This window comes from Grus americana, chromosome 5 (genome assembly GCF_028858705.1).
Source record: "Grus americana isolate bGruAme1 chromosome 5, bGruAme1.mat, whole genome shotgun sequence".
Classification (NCBI taxonomy): Eukaryota; Metazoa; Chordata; class Aves; order Gruiformes; family Gruidae; genus Grus; species Grus americana.
This window is the reverse complement of record NC_072856.1, coordinates 65,024,530-65,048,919: the sequence shown is the minus strand read 5'-3', so window position 1 is coordinate 65,048,919 and position 24,390 is coordinate 65,024,530. Positions and strand designations below refer to the sequence as shown.

Below are 24,390 nucleotides of genomic sequence, written 5' to 3'. Positions count from 1 at the left end.
CAAGTGTATCTAGGCTTGAACACCAGCGTGAGGGGAGAATATTAAAACTATCGGACATAAGGAACAAGAAGACACAAATGGAAGACACAAACGGACCACCAGTAATTTAAGCTGACCATTAGGAGATGATTTTTAACCTTCAGAGAACTGAAACTGTTGTCTGACAGAGCAGAGTACCTGGGCTGGTTTTAGGTGGACCTTTTCCATGAGGTTATATCGTGTGACTTGCTACGGCAACAGACAATGAATGCGGTGGCTTGGCAGGAGCTGGTGCACCCTGCTTGAGCCATAGCCTTCAGCAGACGTATTCTCAGGGTTGGATGTAGGTGCTAATAAGGCTATCTGAATAGTCTTGATTTTTGTGCCACCTCTTGGAAGGCTTGGGCCATAAGAAATCATCCCTGTCGTTTGGTAACAGCCCTCTAAGGGCTTTCCCCATGATGCAAGTGTGGAAGGCAATGAATTCAGCTGCCAGCCCCAGTTCTGTCGTAGAGATTTTCTTACATCAGAGGTTTTTCTTCCAGTAGTTCTGCCTTTCCTGAGATGAATAGAATAAATGAAAAGATAATTTTTAAAGGGTCTTTAAAAATTGTTTTGGTGTTTCGTTTTTTTTTGTTCGTTGTTTTGGGTTTTTATTTTTTTAAAAAAAATAAAAGTTCTTGCTGTAGCAGAAAAGTAATATATGATCGTGGTCATATTGGAGAAGAACACTCCCATGGTTCTTATTGCCTCTGAGGAAGTCTGGATTGATGTTTCATGCCATTGCAGAGAATGCTTCCAGGCCATGAGTGCATATTTTCCTCTCACATTTAACAGTATTATTTTACACTTACATGACACTTTTCATCCTGAAGGATGCTGGAGCACTTCACCAACTACGTACAGCACTGCTGAAGAGGCAGAAAATAGTAGGCACTCTTGAGACATCATCTTGTTTGTGTGCTGATCCCAGAGATCCTGACTGAGATCCCTCTGGCGTGGTGTGCTCTCTGGATGAGTGTCACCAACTATGCACTGAACCCTGATGCAGCAAATGCTGTGTTTTAATAAAAGTGAAGCTATAAAATACTGCGGGTGATCACTATTGATCATTATCAAATAAGATTTTCAAAATTATGATAATCATTACAATTATAAAAGATTTATGGTGATGATGTTCCCTCTAGCCTGTGAGAGGTTAGTGTCTCAGCTTAAGGTTTGTGAGCTCCGAGCTCCTCGAAGTCTCCTTCTTTCTTAGTGCATAGTTAAATCCACACCTAAGCATGTTCTGTAATTTATTGCAGTGGCATCTTCTCTCCCCCTTGGGTATTCCTGTGCTTGGTTATACCTTTGCCACCAAAGACAGAACTTCCTTAATCTTTCTTCCTTCTTCATTAAATTCACAGCTTTGGTAATTTGCAGATATTGTGGAACCTGGCCCTGTTTTCCACCCTGCAGACTTGCAAGGCAGCAACATCATTTAAGCACCATATGGTTCTCGACAAAGTCAGGTTTCACATCCAACCTAAACAGTTTAATATTATCAAAAGCCCGAGCTCAGTGCAGCAATAACAACCCCTGCTTCCTCTCCCTGCACTGTATAACAAGAGGAAGAAAGCTCTCAAACTGAGCAAGCTGCTGTGATCTTGAACAGGGGCTGCAGGGCTGGGGAAAAGCCTTTGTAGCACCCTCGTTATGTTCAGAGGACAATGAGCGTCCACCTGGACCACAAAGGAAGTGCAAACCCAGGTCTGGTTTCAATTAGGATGCCTTAAAAACACAGACCAGGTTTAGTTCCTATTGTTGCCATATATAATTAATTTATTTGATGTTTAGGTTTTAATGACGGAATGCTACATGCCTCTCCAAGCTGCAGAACGCTCAGTTGTCTCTATTGTTTAATGCATATTTGGCTTTTTCTCTTTTAGGGGCTTGGATCCCAGTCCCCACCAAATTTGATGCACGCAAATATCTTCTGGTGGAGTTAATGTATTCGGCATGAGGAGCGGAGGACAGGCTGGGTGGGGACAGGGGAGCTGGGCTGAGTATTCATTCCTCAAGTCGCACTGGTGGTACAATGATTAGAAAAGACTAAATCTTCAAGTTCCTTGCTTAATAGACTAAGAGGTCTCTGTAGATGATGAGTAATGCTGCACGGAGCAGATGCCAAAATGGAACAGGAGCCCTGAGACGGCTTTTGTTGCAGTACCTTGTAGCAATCAGACATTATTATCCTCCTTGTGCTATGATGCTATCAGTTGGCTGAGGACCTCGCACTGAGTCACAGCAATCAGCATCCCAAATAGTTACAGACATCTGCATTGCATCTGACTAACAGCAATTACATTGCTGTGCCTGCATCCCGTGGGACCCCCATCAGTCGGTACCATGAGGGCTCTTGCTATTCCCTCAGCCAACGACATGGCTTGCTTGGCCATGGGGCTGCTCAGCCCTGGAGCTGAGAGTCCAGGTTAGGTACCAGCATCAAAATACAGCCTGGAGAAGGGATGGGAGAGAGACGTGTAGGCCTGTCCAGTGCCATGCTTAGGAGGTCTTTTCCATTTATCCGTTGGGAGCATAGCTTTCTCCTGCTTATAGGAGAAGAAGAAGAACGAATAAATGGTGGTTTGATGTAAAAATAAGTCAATAATCCATTTACAGATTAATTAGTATTTTAAAGAGCCACAGGGGCTTTTTAGGAGAGAGAGCGATGGAGCTACCAAATGAGTTTTAGACAGAAGTAATGATCTACAAGTGTTTTCTTGGTAACTTACTGAAGGGTGAACATGTTGTTAGAGATGTTAACAGTGGGGTGTCTGTTTGTTATCTGGGACTAAATAAATCATCTCTGTAAGCTGATGCTTTTTGTGAAGTGACAAAAGCACCCAGATGTAGCATTTCCTACCAAGACGCAACGTAGCATTTGCTGGAGAGGAGCTGTGCTCGGGTGAGATACAGCTCCCTAGCAAGAAAAGGATTATCCCTGCAGATTAAAAGCAGGTCAATTATTAACGAAATAGTCCTTTCCTACAAGGGGCTAACCCTGATGTAGCAGGACAGGTACTGAGAGGTAGGATGGAGGGGATGGTTTTCTTCTGTATTCTCTTTACTGGAGTACGTGGGTTGAATACGGGGTTTGTGATCTCAGCATTTGCATGTTGATAGTGGGAAGAGCTCCCTGAGGATATGGTGGAGAGCTTCCACGTGGAGAGCTTTCGGGGAAGATGTGAAGTCAAAAAGGATTGCCAGAGCCTGCAAAAAATCAACTCATTCGTAACAAAAAAGCAAAATTCAGCCTATGGGATGCAGAAGGCAATCAAGGAAAAAATTCTCAATTCTGCTTGGTCAGCATGCATGTTTGTTTAGTTTCTGCTGTGGAAAAAGGGCTAATGAACGTTACTTTAAATGCAGCTAATTAGGTGTGGTCTTTCAAAAAAAATCATATTGTGCCTTGCTGAAATCTTCATACTGCCAACAATAAATCTGGTTGGATTATATCAGGAATATGTTGCTAACACATGGTTTACCAGCAATGTTTTTGTTAGTTGTAGCTATTTGGCTGGAAAGCAGAAGGGCCCTTGTACCCTGAAAACAACCGCCCTCCTGGAACCCCAGCTGAACAGATCTGCTGCTGATGTGGAGCAGCACCGCCGAAGCCTTAGGAACCGCAGTATCGGATGACGAAAAGGAGCTGCTTGCCACACCGAATCTTGCCTTGCCCTCTGACTTTGGCAGCTAGGAAGAGGCAGGCATGGGAAACGATGTTTTTTGCGCTCGGGTGTGTTTGCGTTTTTGTGTTGAAAATGGAAACCTGCGAAGTCCGGTTGAGCTGGAGGATAGTCCTGCTAAATGCTTTGATTCGAAATCAGCAGAGGCGAGCGCACGGCAGGGCGAATACCACAACTTCTCAGCTGGGCAAAAAAGTCCATTGAAGTGAATGGGAACAGCAGCCATAATGGGAGGCTGAAAGCTAAAAAAAGTGCTGCACCCAGCGTGGTTCATGCCCATGGGGGCAGCTGCAGAGGGGCAGGGGGGATGATGTTTGTCACTGGATGCCCTGTGTGTGGCTTCGTTGGGAGAGGAATGAACATTTTGTGCTTCCCAGCTCTTGCAAGGAGACCTGTGGCCATGCAGGGCCTCTGCAGAAGTGTACAATTTTACTAATTTCTGTCATAGGCTAAATAAGCTGTTTTGGCCTCCAGCTCGTTGACTAAATCAGCTGCATTCAGATTTTCTCTCTAAAAACCCATTGCCTAAAGCCAATGACCTTCACTGGGAATTGCAGCTCCAAAAGTTAAAATACAGAAAATCTTCATGTCTGGAAAGACTTATTTATGGCAACTCTCCTGCCCCGATAAAAGCTTTTCGACTGCCCGGCGTAGCTGTAACAAGATTACAGCTTGTGAACATGGCGTTGTCTTGCTCTACCCTCCTGACGTTTCGCCAGCTCTCTTGGCATTTGTGGTGCGGTGCGCGTTTTCTCAGCGCTCTCGTCCGACGGCGGCGGTGGCAGATGGGATTTGTTTAATTCTTGCTTGTTCCCAGCGCGCGCGGGCGGCTCTTTGCTGCCCAGGTGGAGGGAGGCACAGCAAGAGCCAGGACACCCTGCAAGGCTGCGACCGTCGGAGATTTTAACCTCTCTTCTGCCTAGTCTTCTCTACTTTAAAAGTAGTTCAAAGTTTGCTCCGACAAAACGATTAGGTTTAGAAATGCAAAGGTTTTTTGGCTCTGAGGGGAAGGGGAAGGCTGGTCCAACAGAGGGGGGGCAAGGGGGTGTAGCAGGGGCTTGTGGAGGGCAGCGGGGATGCTCGGGGGGGACAGTAGCTTGCAGAACCCGCTGCCAATGTGAAGGACTTGTTCTCACCTGGATTTTAACCTTTAAATGTCTTATAAAATACCCTGGATTATTTTTAGAAGCCCTGGCAATCCCAAGCAGGCTGGCCCCGACACTGCTGTGGTGCGGAGGGTTGCCGCTCGGGGAGGACGTCCCACCTGTAAATGCCCAGGGGAGCGTGCCAGGAGGAGAGCGGTTGTGTGTTTGTGTACGTGTGGGTCTGTGTGGTGCACGAGGGTGGGTGTGAGAGACAAAGACGGTGCCAGAGGGGGAAACGTGACCCCATAGTTCGTCCTTCCTGATTGCATCTATGATTTCCGTTAATGGGAATGTAAGATATTTCATTACATGGTTTGTTTAATCTAAACTTCACATTTAACCCCCCTGGAGACAGGGTGAGTGAGTGGTTTGTTTTCCCTGTTTCGCCCCACCATGACGCCGGAGCCCTTCTCAGAGATAACGCAGGGGCTGCTCGCCTGCCGGAGTGGCTTGCCGGCTCTTCCTGGCGGAGGGGGGTCAGGAGACGTGGCTGGGGACAGCAGTCCTCTTTCATCTTCTAACATCCTGCTGCACATCCTGCATCGGCCCTCAGCTGCTACCAGCGATGCCGCATGTGCCTGTGTCCCTTCTCTGGATGTAGGGCAAAGCCAGGAGGGCGGGGGGACCAAGTTCCTAAATGATAAATAAGGAGGTGAAGGAATGATATGGGACGGCATAAAATCCAGCCTAAGCACACTAAAATGCATCCCATGGGAGCCAAAGCTGAACTGGGATTGCCTCTTCTCTGTGCTGGTGACAGAAACACCGACGGGGCTGCGGCTTCCCACGTTGGCCAGGGATTGTGCAGAAAGTGATTCTGTCCCAGCGGAAAATCTGCTGGGGCTTGTAAAATGAAGAAAACTCCTTTGGATAAGCACAGCTCGATCTAAATCTTTGCTTCAGATATGTCAGCTTCTTTCTAAACATGGAACAAAATGGCTTTTGCACTTTTAGATTTCTCTTTCCCAATTTGGATTGGGATAACGTGTTGCAGTACCCAAAAATAGAGCTAGAATGGGGAGCCTTGCATATTAATGTCTTGCTGAAATCGGGTCCCGTTGAGGGTCTTTAGCATTTTACTGATAATGCTCTTTTGCCAGCAGAACTAGGCACAGGGCCTAAACATGCCCTTATTAAACTCACTGGAAGTTTTGATGTGGATTTCAATGGCACCAGCATTTTTTCCCAAAGGGACCCTGATTTCTTTTTTCTTTTTTTTTTTTCTCTCCACAGCTCAATCTTACAACTGGTTTCTGCTGACTTTTGCTGATTTCCTTCGCAGGACCAGTAGCCCTAGCAATGGGCAAATAAACAGAAATTGTCCCCAAACCTTGCTGCCAACAGGGACAGTTAAAGAATCAGTTTAGTGCCTACATCTGGATTTTCTTTTACAGTAAATTGACTGGGATCAGGAAGCAATAGATACCAGCAAATTCCAGTCTGATTGCTAGCAGGTGCAAATGCAAATGAGGAAAGCAGCGTACCTGGACTTTGGGTCTGGATTTTGCTTTGCCAAATCTTCCAACAAAAATTCCTCATTAGATTTTTTTTTTGTCCTATAGAAGAAAATTAGAAAATTACTGACTTTCAAGTTGGTTTCCTTGCTTGCTTTCAAAATGAAAGCATTGGTTGGAAACATGTGTGCACGCAAGTCTGCTTGGAAGCAGGGCTGCCCCCCTCTAACCTAGTTCTTTTTTTTTAATTCCTTGAAGGTGCCGAAAGACCCCCCAAGAGCTTTTGATCTTTGAAGCTGTTTTATTACAACACAAAAATCATAAGCACAAGAAAAAAATATTTATATAAAGAAGGGAAAACACTGAACTCCTGGGTGAGACAGATAAATTAAAAGCTGGAAAATTAATCTCCAACCTGCCCTGTGAGTTCTGGCAGGCTGAACGTCCTCCTGTCCTGTCCTGTTGGTCACTGTGTGCATCCAAACAAACCCACCCTGGCCCAAAATGTCTTTTTTACCCAACCTTCCCTAGACTAGCATGTGGGTAAGCAAGGAGGCTCTGAATGCCTTTGGTGGATTCATTCTCACTAATTAAAAGTACAGTATCTGTTACAAACTGCCACACAATGAAAGCTTGGGAAAGGGGTGTGATGGAGATCTGTGACGCCGTGCAGGGTGTGGAGCACAGCTCTCACCAATGCGCCATCCCTCCTAAAGGACAGGGAGGATGCCAGGGAGGTGCAAAACCACAAGGAAGTATTTCTTTACAGGGTGCATCAGGAGGGGCACTTGCTGCACCCTAAAACTGTAGAGGACGAAGATTACAAATGAGTTTAAAGTGGATAGACACATTTATGGGAGACAGAACCACCTGTGGCCATCACAGGGTCGGGGTACAAATGGGGGTTTGGGAGATGGCCACCTGCTCAGCAGCAGACAGGTCTGTGAGTTACTCTGAGATACCCTGGGGCAGGGCCCTTTGTCCGTCCCTCGTTTCTCATACGCTTCCCCAACACATCCTCACTTCCCCTGGGATCCCTTATCCACCTTCCACGGGACAAACAGGCATCTCTGTGAGATCGTCCTCCTTTCCTAATTTGATGTCACTCTTTGAAGGATAACCAGTGACAGAACTGACTCCTCCTGAACCCTCCCTATGTCATTGCACAAAAAAATCCCTCTTTGCCAAGGGTGGCCCATAATATTTCATCTTGCTCAGGGCAACAGATGAGTTTCCTCTTTCATGGGTTAGCTCAGATGCAGAGCCCACAGTGTTCCCTGGCAGATTATTAAAGCATTAACTATGCTCATTTAATGGCATTGAGATGCAGATAAGATGTAATGTATTATGCATTGTATTCCCCTCTCAGTGCGGCTGGGCATGTTTTTTAATGTCAAGGGCAGGTGTTTTCGTGTGATACCTGCTTAGTGGTATTTATGGTGATATTTATTCTAAGGCTGCAGTTAATGTCATTGTCCTCTGTTTCGCTACACTCTGGGATTAAACTACATGTCTGGCACATCATTTATTCAATTATTAAAACATCTTAATGAAGGTTAACAGCACAGTGCAGCACGGTTGTGCAGAACCAACACACATAAATCTAGCAGGCGTTATGTTGGGAAAGGTGACTGAGCCGCATCTCCCGAAATGCAGATGGGGCAGATTAAAAGTGCATTAAAAATAGTGCCAGAAACACACCTCTGAACACAATCCTTCTGGGAACCAGAGCTGGAGAAGTGGAGAAAGGACTATAACAGATCTCCCTGGTTTTGGCTGCCAGGAAGCGCTGAGCAGTAACCTGGCACCTTGGGTTTCTCTCTTGCTGATCTTGGGTGAACCCTTCTGTGCTTTGAAAGACCAGCTCCAGGGCAGATCTTTCTCTGCACGTGTCTGGTTAGGCTCTCCAGAGCTTTATGGGGACACTGGGGCTCTGCATAGCCACGGGGAACCCTTTTTGTGGCCAGAGAAAGGACGAGTCCTACCTCAGTGAGGTCTCAAAGGTGGTGAAGATGGTGTGGGCTTGGCACTGGGGGTATTGCTGACCACTTATAGAACTATCCCACAGCACCCGTGGAGGGGCTCAGGGCTGCAGAAGTGGTGTCCAAACCTCTTATTCAACTTAGGAAAAGGCTCCCAGCACTGCAGGAAAGCCCTGGGCAGCAGCCTTGCCACAGCAGCTACTGGAATAGTGTTCCTTTTTTTTGGTTTTTTGTTCCCTTGGCAAATATGAGTTGAAGTCTGGGAAAATGCTAGAGGACTTCATTGTTGTTTTACACAATATTGTTAAGGAACAAGTTAAATTTCCAAATGAGTCTTGAGTCAGGGAAATTCTGTAGCTGTCTCTGAGTTATCTACAGCTGACCTGCCACCTAATGCCTTGATCACAGGCTAAAAGGCTTGCTGGTTCAGTTCTACTTCATCAAAACAAGGATGATAACCATGGCCATCACAAAATGCTTAAATGACACCTTTTTTCCCCCAGTCTCAGGTAAGAACCATTGGATTCATGTGTTGTGCAGGAAGTAAACAGAAGTGCTTCTTGCTCGGGAGTCTGTTGATATGTTTGCCAATTGCAGCTACATTTATCGCCCAATGGTACAATACTTAATTGAATTGTTACCTTGTTAATTTTTTAATCAACTTATTATGATCTATTAATGACTTTGGAGCAGTAAAGGTTTTCCAGCCCAGGATATGCCAATATCCTGGGGAATTACTGCTGTATGAGCCAGTCTGAATGAATGATCCTCAGTAAATCAAGTAATGCTACTGTACACTGTAGTTTGCACAGAGAGGGTTATTTAAGATTATACAGATGTCTTAGACGTGGAAGCTGAAGTCAGCAGCAAAGGTATTTCCTGTCTTCTTCCAGAGGTGTTCCTGTGCCCTTTGCTCATTCCATTAGACTTAATTATTTCATTCATTTCTCTTGAGACGAAGTCATTTGTTCCAAAGCTCAGGCGCTCCTAATGTCCTCATGCCATTCAATAGCCGTTCATTGATCCGCTTCATAGTCCTGCAAGCATTACTGTTACCTGCTAGTTCAGTGGTGGGCCTGCTGACATCATGACTCCCCTCCCCAGAGGTAATTAATCACTCACTGCCTCATTCTCTCCAGTTCATTTACACACTGCAGTGGCAGAGCCCAAAAAAGGGTCAAATGAGAAAACACTCCCGAGTATAATGTTGGTATGGTTGTGAGGACACTGTTGCACTTATTTCTTCACTGTACATCTACAGATCACTGACTTTCCAATGACGCTGTCTCAGCTCAGATTGATGGAGAGGAAGACAGAGTCCTTCACCAGAAACTCACTCATCTTTCACTGTGTTCAGTCAGGTTTGGGAAACCATAAAACAGACCTTTCAAGCATATAAAGATCACCAGGGTAGAACGTTTACCCGGATTTAATGGGGAAGTAACATGAGTGTCGTTGATGCAAAGGAAAGCTCTCCATCACCCCAGTTTAAGTCCCAAAGGCAATACTCCGTGACACTTCAAAAATATAAACAGTGTAGTGAGAATAAATATAATATATGGGCTTTGCCAATGCAAATGAAAAGCAATTATCCCAAATCGCAGTCTTAATTTGTAAGCAGTCAGTATAATTTGAGAAACTGAAATCTGATGTTGCTAAATCAAATTCCTGTAATTCCACTGGGCATTAAGCATATAATAAGATTACACTGTGCACTGAGCATGTCCTTGTTAAATCTGCTGGCTACTGCATTTTTATTGCTCTCCTGGGGGTTTATTGAGTTTACACTTCCAGTAAAAGGTAATGTTTTCACAGTGTCTTTGGTACGCTGACCACACAAGTCTGTCTGCAGCAGGCAGAATTGTTAAGCCATATAATTTGCTTACATCCCTTCGTGGCTCGATTGAAAAAAAAAGGCAATTAGAAGACATCATGCGGTTGTATATAACCAAATTAAAAATAATAATAATGAATCTACTGCACTGTAATCAGTGAAGAAAGGAAGCCATGCATTATGGTGAGGTTTAGCCATGAGACAGCTAAATTGATGAGCTCTCCTGTTTAGATTTGTTTTTGAATGCCTGAATAGTGGTGCTAATGTAATGATATCTGCGATTTATATACAAAAGTGACCTTGAGACTAGCTGTTCTCCAGACAATCAGGAAGAATAGGATTTCCTTGCAACAGGCTGTCTGTAGTCTTGGAAAACAGATGAGAAGGCAGGGGATAAAGGGAGGACAACAGGTAACTTGGATATTGGCCAGTGAAAGTCCCCAGGAGCAGCACAGTATTTCCTAAGAAAGACACAGAGATGAAATGTGCCATTTTAGAAGGAGGCAGAAAGCTAAGAAGGAACAAATTCCCTCTCAACAAACCGACGCAAGACAAAATGAATGCAGCAGAGACACCGAAGAGCCGCTGTTGTTGGTGCACCCTGATTTGCACACCTGTGAGCACTTGGCATGGGCATCCTTGCAGGACCATCTCAGAGTTCATCTACAGATGTTCTCTCCTGGTGTTTGATTCCCTCCTGCTCTCTAACAGGGGTTGGTTTAAACTTTTGAGTGTAAAAGTCTCCTTGAAAATGCTTATCACTAATCAGGATAATGCTGGATAAGCTTGATAGACACATTAATTTACATCTTAAATCTTTGCCATTGTGGCTGTGAATAGGCAGTGTAAAACTGTGGGCTCGGATCTATCCTAAGAAGTAACATAATTTTATTCGCTGGGAGCTTATAGCATTGCATAATGATCCTGTAATAATTCAATCTCAGTGATTTTGTAGCGTTATCCTTTTTTCCCCCCAGTAAGTTCACTTTCCAGAACACTTTTACAGCCAAGGTTTCAAGAACATCCAAGTCTCATCTGGACACCTTGCTCTTATAGCTGAATTTTGTCAGAAAAGAACAGGCCAAGTGTGCATTCATCTCTGGGAATCAGGATAATTCTGCTAAGCAGGACTTGCAATAGCAGCATGAGAACAGTGGACCCTGCGGCCACCTAGAGAGCCCAAAACTTTTGCTTAAGACGAGGTCTGAATTAGAAAGAGAGCCCTTCTCTGGCATGCTCTCACAGTTTCCAGCAGCTGACTCTTGGAAGATTTCTTGCCTTGCTTGGAAAAAAGAACTATAAATCTAGATGTATTTTCTGATGTGTATAGAAAGATTCCTGGACTGATTTTTTTTTTCCTGTATCACTTTTTGTTTTCTACACCCACAGATACAGCGTTACCTGAGCCAAGCACATGTGAGGTCAGAGTCTCACTTGTGGGGTGTCCTGCAGCTCACGCCAGCTTGTGTGGAAAAAGTGACGGAGAGTCACTTATCATGCACTGAATGCTGTGGCTCTCTGTGGGGACTCGCTTTGCTCTGGATTTAATGGTTTGCAACGTGAAGGGGGTTTATGCCTTTAAATCCACAGGTCCTCTAGCCAGTCACCAGCTATTCCTGATATTTGAGTGTCAAGGCCAAGGTCTGCTTCAAAACTGCCTGAGCAATTCTGGAGGTTTCTGTTTGAAATAGTTGCAAACAGCCTGGTTTGTCAGGGCTAGATGCACCAAGACTTTGACTGAATTCTTCCATTATTTGAGATTTATTGCTGGCAATGGACAGGTTCCTTTGGGAAGGCCTTATCATGAGCTGACAGTAATTCACCAGGAGTTTGGCATGGTTTTACCTGAGGGAACTCTAAACCAGCAAGCCTTCCCATGACAAAATATCACAGAGGTCACAGAGCAATTAGGATTAGAGTTACAAATGTGCTTATCAGTGTCAGGAAAATTATGTCTTCTGGCTTTGTTAGATAGGCATCTTAAGACATCTACTTTGGAAGAGTTACTGAGAGAAAGCAGAACTTTTCACTCTCTTTTCGACTACAAAGACTAGAGGGTATCTGAGGAAGCTAGGAGAAACTCAGCAAACAAAAGGAGGTGAACCTTCCCATGATAGGCTTTTGCCTCTAGAACAATCACAGGCCCTTGACCAACTGTGGATACAGATGTTAAAAAATTGATGGGGGCTCCAGGAAACACTAAACAAGTTCATGCAAGAGAGATCCACCCAGGCTTGCTAACTGCACAGGAACCCCATCTGTCTTGGGAAACCCTTGTGCTGAAAATGGCTGGAAGCTGGAGAAATACCAGTAACTGCTTTCAGGAGCTCAGACTCTTTCCTAGCCATCCCCTCTTGGGTTGGGCTGATCTGTGTTCTGCTGGCTATGGCCCCTTCGACGGTTTGTTGTGCTACAACCTCCTGCCCACATTTGGGCTTTGGGGGTAGAAAACAGCCCCTTGTTGTGCTCTCCTTTCTTCCCCCTCCCCGCCCTGACATGCTGCATCTGATACGTGGGATCAGAAGCACGCTACCCTGTTGCATGACCTTGTGTGTGGCACATGTCTCATCAGTAAAGAAGGTGCAAGGTGTGTGCTCAGATAACACTGCCAGAAAATTATCCCAGAGGGAAGACAGTTTTTATTAATGACCCCAGTTCATCACGTTAGCCATAAATCAGTTTATTCCTGCTCAGGGGCAGTGTTTTTCCTTTTAAAGAAAGAGATGTGGCCTTTCATGAGGACAACACTTGTGTCTCTGTTCCATTGAAGAAAGATGAGGATCTTGCATGTCTTTCCATGCTGTAATCAATTTATTGCTTTATGGGATTCAGAGCTCCCCAGGAAAGTGTCATGGATTGTGTCATGGTGCACGTTACTTGCATGGAGACCTTTGATTCAGCTGGCAGACATAAAAAGAAGACAAAATGCGTTTAGCCAAAATGCTCTGTAATGACTGCATGTGTGCAGCTGCAAAAAGAGTAATGGTAATTGAGCCAAGAGTGGAAATTATTGGCAGCAGGGTCTGCATTCATGTGTGCTTCATATTTTATTCCTGATCTATAATTTCTTTACCAGCTGTGCAATGTAGCTTGCTATGTCACTGCTATGTTCCCACCTAACTGTTGTCCACCCGGCTGCCTTCCCAGGGCTCTCCTGAGACCATGGCTGATGACCTGCTCTTGACATTGGCCTCCACTGCCCAAGAGTCAGGGAGGTGCTCTTGAGTATGCTCCAGGCATAAACATTTGGGGTGATGTAGTGGAGTAAGAACTTCCCCTGTATACCTTACCCCAGGTCTGGAGAAGCTGGAAGTAGACTGAAAGCTCAGGAACAGGGGCCGAAGCCAGAAAACCAAAGCCATCAAGAGAAAGCTGTTTCAAGGTGCAGTCCAACTTGTACAACCCAGCCAGTAAATCACCAACTCAAGTCTTGAAAAAATTGTCCTGACAAGACAGATGTTCTTCTCAGTCTATGTTTTCCTCCTACTCTCATCATCAGTGAGGGTCAGAACTTATTGACAGAGCTAATGTCCATCATGTGCTGGTTTATTACGTCTTTCACCCTCTCCTGCTGAGAAGGGCTGGATGCGGGGTGCAGCCTGCGGTTTGCTCTCAGGGCAGCTGGCATGGAAATGGTTAAAGCTGCTGAGGCCACAGCCTCCTCTTTGCAGCTCTAGTAGTTTTTACAGAAACCACAAGAGCCGGTGGGTCGGCAGAGGGATGAGGAAACACTCATACAAGTATGTCCCTAGATTAAGCGGTGCTGCAGTCTGCTCTCTGCTTGCTGTGGATAGCTTGACACTACTGCAGGAACAGACTGAGCTGAAGCAGCAGATCTTTGCTGTTTCCTAGTCTTCAAGTGTTTTTTTTCCTATATTTGTATAAGTAACTTTAATGACTGAGCTAATAATGTTCAGCTCCTGCCAGGCCAGACTGGCCATGGCTGGTCCAGGATTTTGTGTCGCCGGTGGGTACACTGGTCAGAAATACTGGCACAAGACAGAGGCAGACCAAGAGTCCCAGTGGTACTGGTAGCTTCTCCCATCAGCTTGCAGTCTCAGTTTGTAGGATGAAAAGGGAAGAGAAGGATGTATTTTCTGGCTTCTTAAATCACTGGGTTTCTGCTGGGCAAAGGAGATGTCAAAACTCCTAGCCTTACAGCAGCGAGGAGGCCAATAGATCACAGCAAACGGGAAGTTTGAGACAAAGTGCCTTCTTGTAGTGAACTGTTTTTCCAGAAAGTTGCTCTGCAGACTGGCTGGAGTCTGCACACAAACCTCCCCCCCCCCCCCCCCCCCCCCCGGCACGGACCACAGATCTCTGCCTGGGCTACTTTAGCTCAGAGTTCAGAAGTTAAACAGAGTTATTTCCTCAGGGGGGATGAAATCCTGGTCCTGCTCACCCTGAAGCCAAAGCTCCTTTTACTGTTACCAGTGAGCCCCTGCAGGAGCTCTGCGCATTTATCGCAGCATTTCGCAGCATCCCTCCCGTCCCTGGCCAGGCTCTGCCCCATCCTCCCAGGGACGGGAACAAGAGCCAGTGCGCAGAGCCAGGCTGGTGTAATCCACTGCCAGGGATGGCTGAGGAGGTGGGACCCCCACTTCAGATGCGTGGTTTGGGGAGCTTGTCCCAGTCAGGCACTGCCACTGGAAAGCGTGGCTTTTCCCTTAAAGGCAGGACCTCGGCAGGGACCTGCAGAGCTCCCCTATGTATAGCTGAAGCCTTGGGGTAATTTGTGAGTTTTGCACGTGGATGCACGGGCACTGCCGACCCGGCAGCTATGAACACAAGTTGCAGCTAGACTCGGGCTGCGGTTTGCCGGGGGCCAGCAGAGTAGAAGGCACACTGTCCTTTTCAGTGTTTTCTGCTTCTGTCTCTGCTCCTGCAAACTGTGGAGGTGCTACCTCTAACACTGAGCTCTAATGTTTAGGAAGGTGTGATTTCTGTGGAAGTTGTGAGTTTTTGTTGTAAGTCTCTCTGACTTCCTTGTGATGGCAAAGGGATTCTTGCAAATAATAGTACAGGTTTATTTTAAAGGTTGGAACAGCAAACTGCAGTAGTAAGTTGTACAAAGAGTGAGAAACAGATCCCCACTGTACCATTGATTTGCCTTATAAGACATGAGGCTTTTTACGTTATTTTTAAAAATTCTTGGGGGGATGCTTATGCCTTATGAGTTATAAAATCCTGAGCCTGCCATAATTGCTATATTAGCTGTCCGAGTTAGAGACAGAGAGCGGATGCTGTTGTACAGGCATCCCAGGAGTCTTGTGCACCCACCTTCAGCACCAGGAGCACGTGGGTGTGAAGTCCCCCACAGCTGGATGCGTCTCCTGAAAACCTCTGCTGCTGTCTTGTGTTTTGTAAGGAGGATAATGTTTGGTATAGCAATTACTAGAGCTCTAAATAACTGCTAGGGGAAGGGTATGCCTCCAGCATCAGGTGTCTGTGGGCTACATCTCTCCTGCTTGAGCCCAGCTGTACGCCAGCGCTTCTCTCTGATAACGAGGAAAGTTTTTCCTTTTGGCTGTTTGCAGAGCTCTTGAATTTGGACATAGGAACCCTCCTGGGCCCAACACTTGCAGCTTTGGTTCCTGCCCTGGGGGTAGGACCTGGCAAAGAGTCCTGGAGCTGTCCCATTTCCTTCCAGCCCTATAACTCAGTGAGACACGTAAAGATTTCCATACGCAGGAGACGGGGGACCCGTGCAGCCTCCTTCAGAGGGAAGGATGCAGTTTAGGAGCAATGGGCTACCTTGGCTTTCAACAGTCCTCTCTGTTACAGAGGCATAATTTGGATTCAGATATGATTTAATGCAATCTCAGGTCTTCCGTGCTTTTCATTCTCCTTTCCCCCCCTTCATTCCTCCATGCTAGGTTTGGGGCTGAGCCTCTGCATGGTCCCAGTGGGCTCTCAGTGTCTCTGGGCTGGTGTAAAGGCTCCTGCCTGCAGCTGAGCACGGGGCGCTTCCAGTCACTCTCACACACTCTCCCCTCTTTCCAGCTCTGCAGCTCTTTCACTGGGGCCTGCCCGGGTTTGGTGCCCTTCCAGTCCATTTGCACCACTAAGCATCAACAAACACAGCGAGCTGCCATCGCCTGGGGGCAAGTCCTTGGCAGCTGGGGGTGAGGCGTGAAGATGGGGAAAACCTGGCAGTCACCAGAAATCACACTACTTCCACTGTGTTTTCAGAGCAACCTGACGGTGCTCAGCAATAAATGCAATGGCTACAGGAGGAGCCGGGTTTCAGCAAGCTGCTCCCTGTCTGAGCTGGGCTATGCTCGCTCCTGCTGAATTGTAAGGCTGGTGCCACAGGGAGGGAGGCAAAACAGCACATGGGGAGATGAAACTGGTGGAGATGGGGCAAAGTGTAGCTGCAAAGAGGGGCTGGTTGTGATTTGGGCTTCCTTAATGCTCCCCCGGCCTCCTTTGTGTTTGCTGTGAATAATTCATCCTCGTGCTTGGCACTGGCTGTGGCTCCTGAGACATCTGGGAGTCCCTCAGGACTGTCGTTGTGAGCGCCTGTCCCGCAGGGGACTCAGTCTGTGTGTCCCTTAGGTACGCTCAGACTGAGACTCTGCCAGTGTCCTGTGTCCCTGGAGGGAGATGATAAACGAGTGGGCAATGTCCGTGTGGCTGAGGTGGACCCAGTGCACTTCCATTTGGTTTCTGCTGAGAGCCATGTTCTCCCTTTCTAGACACTGTAACATGGAAGGGATGTGGACTACAGCAGGGAGACATGTCTTTGAGCCTATGTCAGTCCAACAGGCTACTTCTGGGCATGCTGCAGCTTGCCCAGCCTTTGGGCATGGACCCAAGCACCTCTGCCAGGAGCATGCACACATGTGCTTCACTGTGCATCGAACAGTGCAGACATCTCGAAGCCGCCTTGCAGAGGCATGCAGGGGTGAACACTGCTGCGTAACCCCATGCAAATACCTTACCAGTACAAATTATCTTTGGGCAGTCAATCTCCATGGCCAGTTTACTGTCCTGCAGACCAACTGGTCTGCACTCAGTTTTTCTATAAATACACTAGTAAGGGGAAAGATGTGAAGCTGGTGGGGAACAGATTGACCTAAAATTTAAATACATGGAGAGCCAAAAAAACCCTTACCTTTTTACTGAAGATGAGGAGTTGGATATTGCATCGGAGACACTAGAGGTACTTAATACCTTCTCCGAGTGTCTCTGTTAGGAATAGGAGCCAAATTTCTCTTCTGCTCGTTCTCACTCTTTGCAAGACATTCACCCCCAATTATCATTGCTTTTAAAGACTTAGGATCACTCTTTCCAGGTGGTACATAATTTTTTTTGAACCAAGTGACAGCATCAACACATCTGCAAAGTTGAACTGGAATTTCATGCAGGCTTAGCCATGTATCTTGAACTCCAGCCTCCCCATGCCATACGGGACCAATCCATAGGATGCAACACTGTCTTGTTCCAAACCGTGGAGCTGAGCAAGAACTTGTAAGGAGGACAGTGAAACACCTGTATTTTGCCTGTAGAAATCCCTGTTGCTGGCAGTTTGGACGAACAGATCTCTGCTGGGAAGGGATGAAAGGGACAGCCAGGACCAGCCAGGTATGATGCTCCTGGCAGCCTCCCAGGTGTGTGACTGGCTCCCCATGTCCCTAAACATCAGTTGCTCCTCCCTCCCCACACATCCAGCCCCCAAAACCTCCTGGTTTGCAGAAGAGTGAGCTGGAGTTAACCACCAGGCATGCACAAAATGGTCCTGTTTTCTCAGCACGATCGTTCACTGGTTCCTGGCTGGGATCTAACACCAGAGCTGCTGCTGTTCCATTCGACCGGCAGGACGGCTGCTATTGATTTTTATTTCATGCCCATTGATAGAGATGGTGCAGGTGGGAAACTCTGAAAGGAGACATAAATAATAAACTAAGCAAAGCTGTAGCGATGGAGTGAACGAAAAGCAGTCTGGCATTTACTGGAAAGCAGAGTTTAGCAGTTAATTTTTCAACACAAAGACAGTTTTGCTACAGAAAATGTTGGGCCTGCTTTTGCTGTTAGTTATGCAAGTGGAATTTGGAAGCAGTCCTGGGCCAGTGGAGAAAGTGGGGTCAGAGTCAGCCCCGCTGCTTTTTCTCGTGCCTTTTCTCATGCCGCAGCGACAGTGCACGTCAGGCAGGAATGGTCTGCTGTCACTGCCAAATACCCAGGTTAACAATGCTTCTGCTGATCAATTAGAAACCCCAATCAACTGCTTAGCAATTAAGTTTTTTTCTTTTGGGGAATGAACTAAATTCTCTGTCATGCTCACTGTTCAAGTAGATTTACTGAGTGCGGGACAGTTTGAAGGGGAAGGAGGCCCAAGTGAAGGTTCATTTAACGCAATATGAGTTCATAATATAAAGCGAAAGGCTTGCCATCTGTCCTGGACCAAAATTATATGCTCCTTCTCTCTTGTCCAGCAACTTTTATTCGGGAGATTCTGCACAATGGTGTGCAAGAATAAGGTCACGCACCAGAGGATGGGCAGGAAAAGGGCCATGTCATTTCTGAGCCGGGCAAATCCACCATGTGCCTCTGTGCATGGTCTGGGTCTTGTTGCTGCAGGTCCTGTCCTGGGCCCCGCCAGAAGAGCCACAAGCTGTAGGTGAGACCTTTGGTTTCCTCAAGAGGATCCATTTGGGATCAACACAGAGTTCCCCACGCGTGCTCACAGCTGCACCATGCCGGGAACAACTCACTTGCAGTTTCCACAGTTACCCATTGATAGCCTTCACTTTGGTGGAGAGTAAACAAGGAAGAGTTATGTCTAGAGCTAAGTAGGCTGTGGGCAGAGCGAGGACAGGACATGAAAACTGCTTGGGGAAGAGCAGTAGAAAACTGGGAGTGAATAGGAGGGAGAACTGTAACCAGGAAACCCAGAGCCTCTCCCCGCTGGTGCGGTGGACTTTGGACCGGGTCATGTTTACACATCAGACAGTCCAGTTTGACCCAGCGCCCTGTCCGGATCCAATGGTTTCTCCCCACCTGCACAGACGATGCGGCTCCGGGAGAGGCTGCCCAGACCTCGTGCCCTGGCAAAGCTGCCTGCAGCATCAGGAATCGCCTGTCCCTCCCGGTTCGCTTTGCCGGCAAGGAGCATTTATCAGTCAATTTGACCATGATGCAGATGTCTGTCTGGAACCGTAATGACATTTACCAAAGGGGACTAGAAATTGTCACTGGGGGACTGCAAATAATGAAGCCAATGCCTTTTATTGACACACGTGGAAGCTGTTTAATTTGGGATGTTGGCTGTCAGAAAATAGAGCTCTTTTGTGGCGGTTTTCTCAGTGAAGCAATATTGTGCTGAATTTCAAGGTTTGTGCTCGCATTAAGTGAGCTATTCTCAGCTTTTAGGTTTGGAGTTTCTTCGTACCAATAACATATCAATTCAACACACATCTAAGAGTCTGACCTGTCTCTGCTTGCAAACTACAATGATTTCTACCAAGGACTTCTTGCTAAGAAAGAACATGAGTATTTTCATTTTATTCCCCTTCCAAATTTAGCTGTAAGCCAAGCACTTGAGCCTGGCCCTTTGGGCACCTTTCAGCCCCCAAGTTCTGATTTAAACATTCTGCTTCCCATTTAGGATATGAAACTTGGTCGTCTTGGGATTTCTTATCTGCTTAAAAGGCATCATGCTCTTCGCCACCTTGCTGTGCAGTCAGCCAAGGGGACCAAGATCCCTCAGAGATGGTGATACCTAAAGGTGAGCATCACATGTTTAAACACCAGGAAAACAGCTCCTGGTAGGAGAGGATGCAGGTGCAGACCTCCTTGCACCGCTAAGCTATGCTAGCTGTGTTTAACTCACACAAGAGCCTAGAGTGTCCCCAGCACCCCAAAAACTGAGTGATGAAACTGGATGGTGCAGCAAAAGAGGTTTCCACAGGGCAGCTTTGCTCCCGGCTCTGGGTCCCACCAGGGCTGAGAGGTTCTACTTTACATCCACACCTTCCCATTGGGAAGTGGAAAAAAAATGGTTATTTTTGCATGTGTAATATGGGGGGGAGGGAGAATATAGGGATACTGATTTTTTTTTTTTTTTTTTTTTGAAGGAGGATCTTGTCAAAACATCTCTGCTGCCTGGCAAAGCAGCCTGCCCGGGCTGGCCCGGCAGCAGCTCTGCACAGCGGGGCTGCCCACAGACCCAGCAAAGCCACCTCTGGGATTAAAGTCCTCGCAAGAGGCTTTAATAGCAATCTCCTCTCCCAAAGATATGTATGCATTAGGGCTTATCTCACTGCTTCATTAAGGAATAGGACCAGGGGTAACCTCGGGGGTCACCAAATCCTGTCTCCTGCCATTTCAGGTAGACGTGCTGTCTAATCCCTTTATTATTGTATAAGGGCAGAGGCGAACATCAGCAGGGACCTGAGCTCGTGCAGCCTGTCAGCCCTGGAAACCTTTCTGGGAAAGGCCCAGGTCCTTTTACTTGACATCTGCTGGGGTTACACCCATCTCGGGGCACGTCTGCCGGGATGGTGCAGCCCGGGAGGAGGCAGCCTGGCTTATTAATTTTAAGTGCGCTTGAGATGCTGTAGTATGAAAAGCTATCATCATGAAAGGGTTCAGCAGCATGTAATCAGTGCTCGGCCTTACAAAGAGACCTCTGTTGTGCTCAGGCTTCTCTGAAGGCCAGTTACAATCTACATTATTTATGTGGAAAAGTGTTATTAGCCGAGTTTCCTATTTTCTTTTTTTTTTCATGGAAGGATTTTAAGGGAGTTCTTTGTAAGGAGCGTTCAGAGGCTCTGGGACTTTCTCTGTTTCCTGGTGGGACCAGATTTTTTATTTATTTACTTTTTTTTTTTTTAACTGAATATTTCAAATACCAGGAAGCGATATAATGTTAAAGCCAAGCCAGTCAATGCGTAATTGTGGCACCAGTCTAGCTGGTGTGAAGAACGATATTTTCTGTGTTATTACGAGAGCCTGGGAACTTTAAGAGTTTACCTTTTAACAGCCTCCATAAGAACATGGGCACACATTAATGCTCGGAATAGGCAATTAAAAGCAAAAATGGCTGACACTCTCGATAGAATAAGATGGGGTTCATAATGAATTAAACCTGGAAATAGATATCGACAAAAAGGACCTCCCTAATTATTTTTTAAAAAAAGAGGAAGCGCTTGTGGCTATATCATGCATGGCAGAAATCAGCGTGGGTTTTCTCAACCATTGCAGTAGCTGTGCCCGTGCCTTGGGTTTGTGGAGCGGAGAGGTTTCACTGAGTTTCTCCTGCTCGTGCCAGGCTGGGCACGAGTCCTCCTGCACGGCAGCTGATTGTGCTGGCAGCAACTCATTGCAGTCAAAAGACAGAAAATGGGCCAACCCGCCAGTTTTGGGGTAATTCGGAGCAGGTCCAGGGCTGATCCTCTCAGACTCAGCAATCCCTAAAAGCATGTTCTTGCACTAACACTGAATTATCTGCAAACAGTGTTTTATGGAAGTAGGGACTCAAGGAACCATGGGTGCTCCCGCAGAAGCCGTGATGGAAAGCAAGCACCTGCTTAGGGTCTGCTCGGGACAGCACTGGACTTAACACATAAGTGCATTAACTCATTAGCACCTTGATTCATCAGACAGTTGCAATAAATGATGGTAAGAATTGGGCATTGGATTTAGCAGGGTACTAAAGCAGCCCTGTCACCGCCGGACGGTGGTGCTTTGCATCTCGAGGTGCAGCCCAATGTCCTGCTGAACCAGACCCTGCACCAGGTCCAGGCTGGCTCTGGCCCAGTATGTCTCTGGGCCATTTTCTCCAACCCTGGCATACAGCAGGATTTTTTTCTGCTGTGGTTTTTACCCCTCATTTTCTGCAAATATTTACAGCATTAATTCCAAATTAGCCTTTCTGTCTTTGGTAATGCGTAGAGTGAACTGCTCATTGAATATTCAGAACGTTAAGCAAAAAGCTGTGTCCAGTATTTGCTGTAAATATGCATAAATGCTTATTGGATCTTTCCCAGTAGCACCTGTTTCTTCTGATGAGGCCTCTGATATAGAAGAAAAATGCAAACAGGATCCTTCTAAATGAAATGGCAAATTTAGCCCGTGTAACGTACAGAATACTAATGAGCAATCTGAGGGAGCCGCTGCGCGTTCATGCATTACCGGCACCGAACAATGACCTTGCTCAAATGCGCGAGAGATGGGAGTCCTTGCACTTGAGAACAAATAGATGGCTCTGATTAAACTACAGCAACCTCACCTCTCCGGGGACCTTCATAGCCGAGCATGGCAAAAATTAAAGAGCTTACGCTTCCAGCAGGAACCTGAATTCAGCTCACGGTCTGCAGTAATTTTGCACCAAGCCCCCCTTTTCCCTGCAACCCCCTTCAAACCCCACCATTGCCTTCATTGTCACCGTACGCTGGGTGAGCTCTCGTATTAATAAAAATACCAGATTGGCACTCAGTTCCCTCCTGCAGCCTCAAGCTGGTCAATTATTCTGCTTTAATTACCTCCTTAAATATGCTTTTTATAGGTGTGGGCCTTTGCTGTGTTTATGGCTAATAAAGTAATGAAGTGATGCAGTGATAAATTACTCTTCTGTTTAAGGTGGGGATGGCACATGACAAGTGCAGGTGGGGATTCAGAGAAGTTTAGTGCATTGCTGCGCTTCAGAGAGACAGATTCTTTTCCCCCTGGAATGTCTTTGTCTCTCCTTTGGTTTTGCAGCAATTTTGATGTTTTAGCCTAAGTTTGTCTTTTATTATGCGACTGAATATGAAAATGCTGAAAGTGTCTTTGTTCAGCAGGTTAATTTTCTCGCTGATGATTAAAAGGAGACAATCATTTAAGACAGCAGAATAAAAATCGCACGTGGGAATTTCACTAGACCAAGAAATAGAGTGGAGGGTTTTTAATAAGAGGCTGTCTAATTTGGATTTCTTTCTTTTTAACTAGAATATGGAAACTGCTTTCTATTATGTAAGATCAATAATAGCATTTTAAAAATCTCATTTTCATATTTAATCATTTGCTTAATCTTGGTGCTGGATCTTTCTGCAATTCCAGCATGACCCCAAAATCCAATGCAGGGATATTTTCTGCAGTGCCCTCCTATGGAAAAACAGCAATTATGTCTTCCAGCAATGATTGTCATTGCTTTGTACTGGGCAGAACAGAACGATGAAGAGCAGGGGAGATGCTGGCATGACGGAGGGTGAGGTATGCAATGGGGTCAGACTCGTGTGTGGACTTCGAGCATCTGCAGAATGACAGGTACCTCTGGGCCAGGGAGGGGATTTCTCTCCACACGCCATCAGCAAACCCCTCTCTGCGATGTCTGCAGCCTGGGGCTCTACTGCTGGAGCTGGCACAGCTCGAGGGACTCCTGCTCTCACCCTGAGGTCCCTCCACCTTGTTGCTGGTCACCTTTTAATTCAAGCCAATACGCAGGCTGGCAATCTTGCTGCATATGAAAAATCACTCCCAAAACTTGGTTTGCTGGGGCCAAATGGTCAAAAGCTTAGTGTAATATATTGCAGAAACTTTTTTTTTTTACTTCTGGCCTACTTCTCTACACTCTTGGGTGCAGGCAGACTCTGTTTCTATTGGTTTATTTTTTAGTGGTTTTATGTTTTTTTTTTTTTCCCCAGAATGCATAGGGTCAGAAACATTTCCCCCCTGGCAAAAAACAATGTTTACCGTGTTCTAGCAGCTGGGACTCCTGCCCATGCTTTCAAACATCTGTAAGACCTGCGATAAAACAGGGAGGGAGCCTCTTGAATGGTCACATGGGACAGACTGGGGAAATTTGGGGATAGGACCCTGTGGAGGCCTTTCCCCTCTGGGCCCCCAGGTGCTATCATGGTCCCTCAGCCCATCCTTCACTGGGTGATGTCCTCAGCTCCTGGTGGCAGTCTGGAGCCCGCCAGCCCAAATCAGTCCACAATGTCCCATGGCTGGGGCTTGTTGTGCTTTACTGGGTTTGGTATGTATGTATGGACAGATGGGCGGATGGACAGATGGATGGACAGATGGATGTACATCTTCAGTGCTGGCGGCATGTGCCAGCCATTGGAGGCATTAACCCCTTGCAGGCCATGCTCTGCAGCTCCCTTCGCACACAGCTGTAAACCCTCTTAGAAAACTTGTTAAAAGTGCAAGCTGGGCTACCCTGGAGCAAAGAGAGCTCCCTCAGAAACAACATTTTATTTGCAACCCCTCCCTCCCCCGACTGCTGCTCAAAGCAGCCCTGTGTTATAGGTAAGGATGTGGCTAAGCAGCTATTGAAAA

At 46.5% G+C, this 24,390-nt stretch overlaps 1 long non-coding RNA gene across 1 annotated transcript in view; it reads left to right on the top strand.

Moving 5' to 3' along the window:
• Positions 1 to 20,291, top strand: part of LOC129207286 (uncharacterized) — a 70,056-nt gene extending 49,765 nt beyond the window's left edge. The window contains exons 3-4 of the long non-coding RNA XR_008577418.1: positions 19,733 to 19,852; positions 20,202 to 20,291. This is a non-coding gene — a long non-coding RNA (uncharacterized LOC129207286). The remainder of the gene's footprint in view (positions 1 to 19,732; positions 19,853 to 20,201) is intronic.
• The last annotated feature ends 4,099 nt before the right edge of the window (positions 20,292 to 24,390 follow it).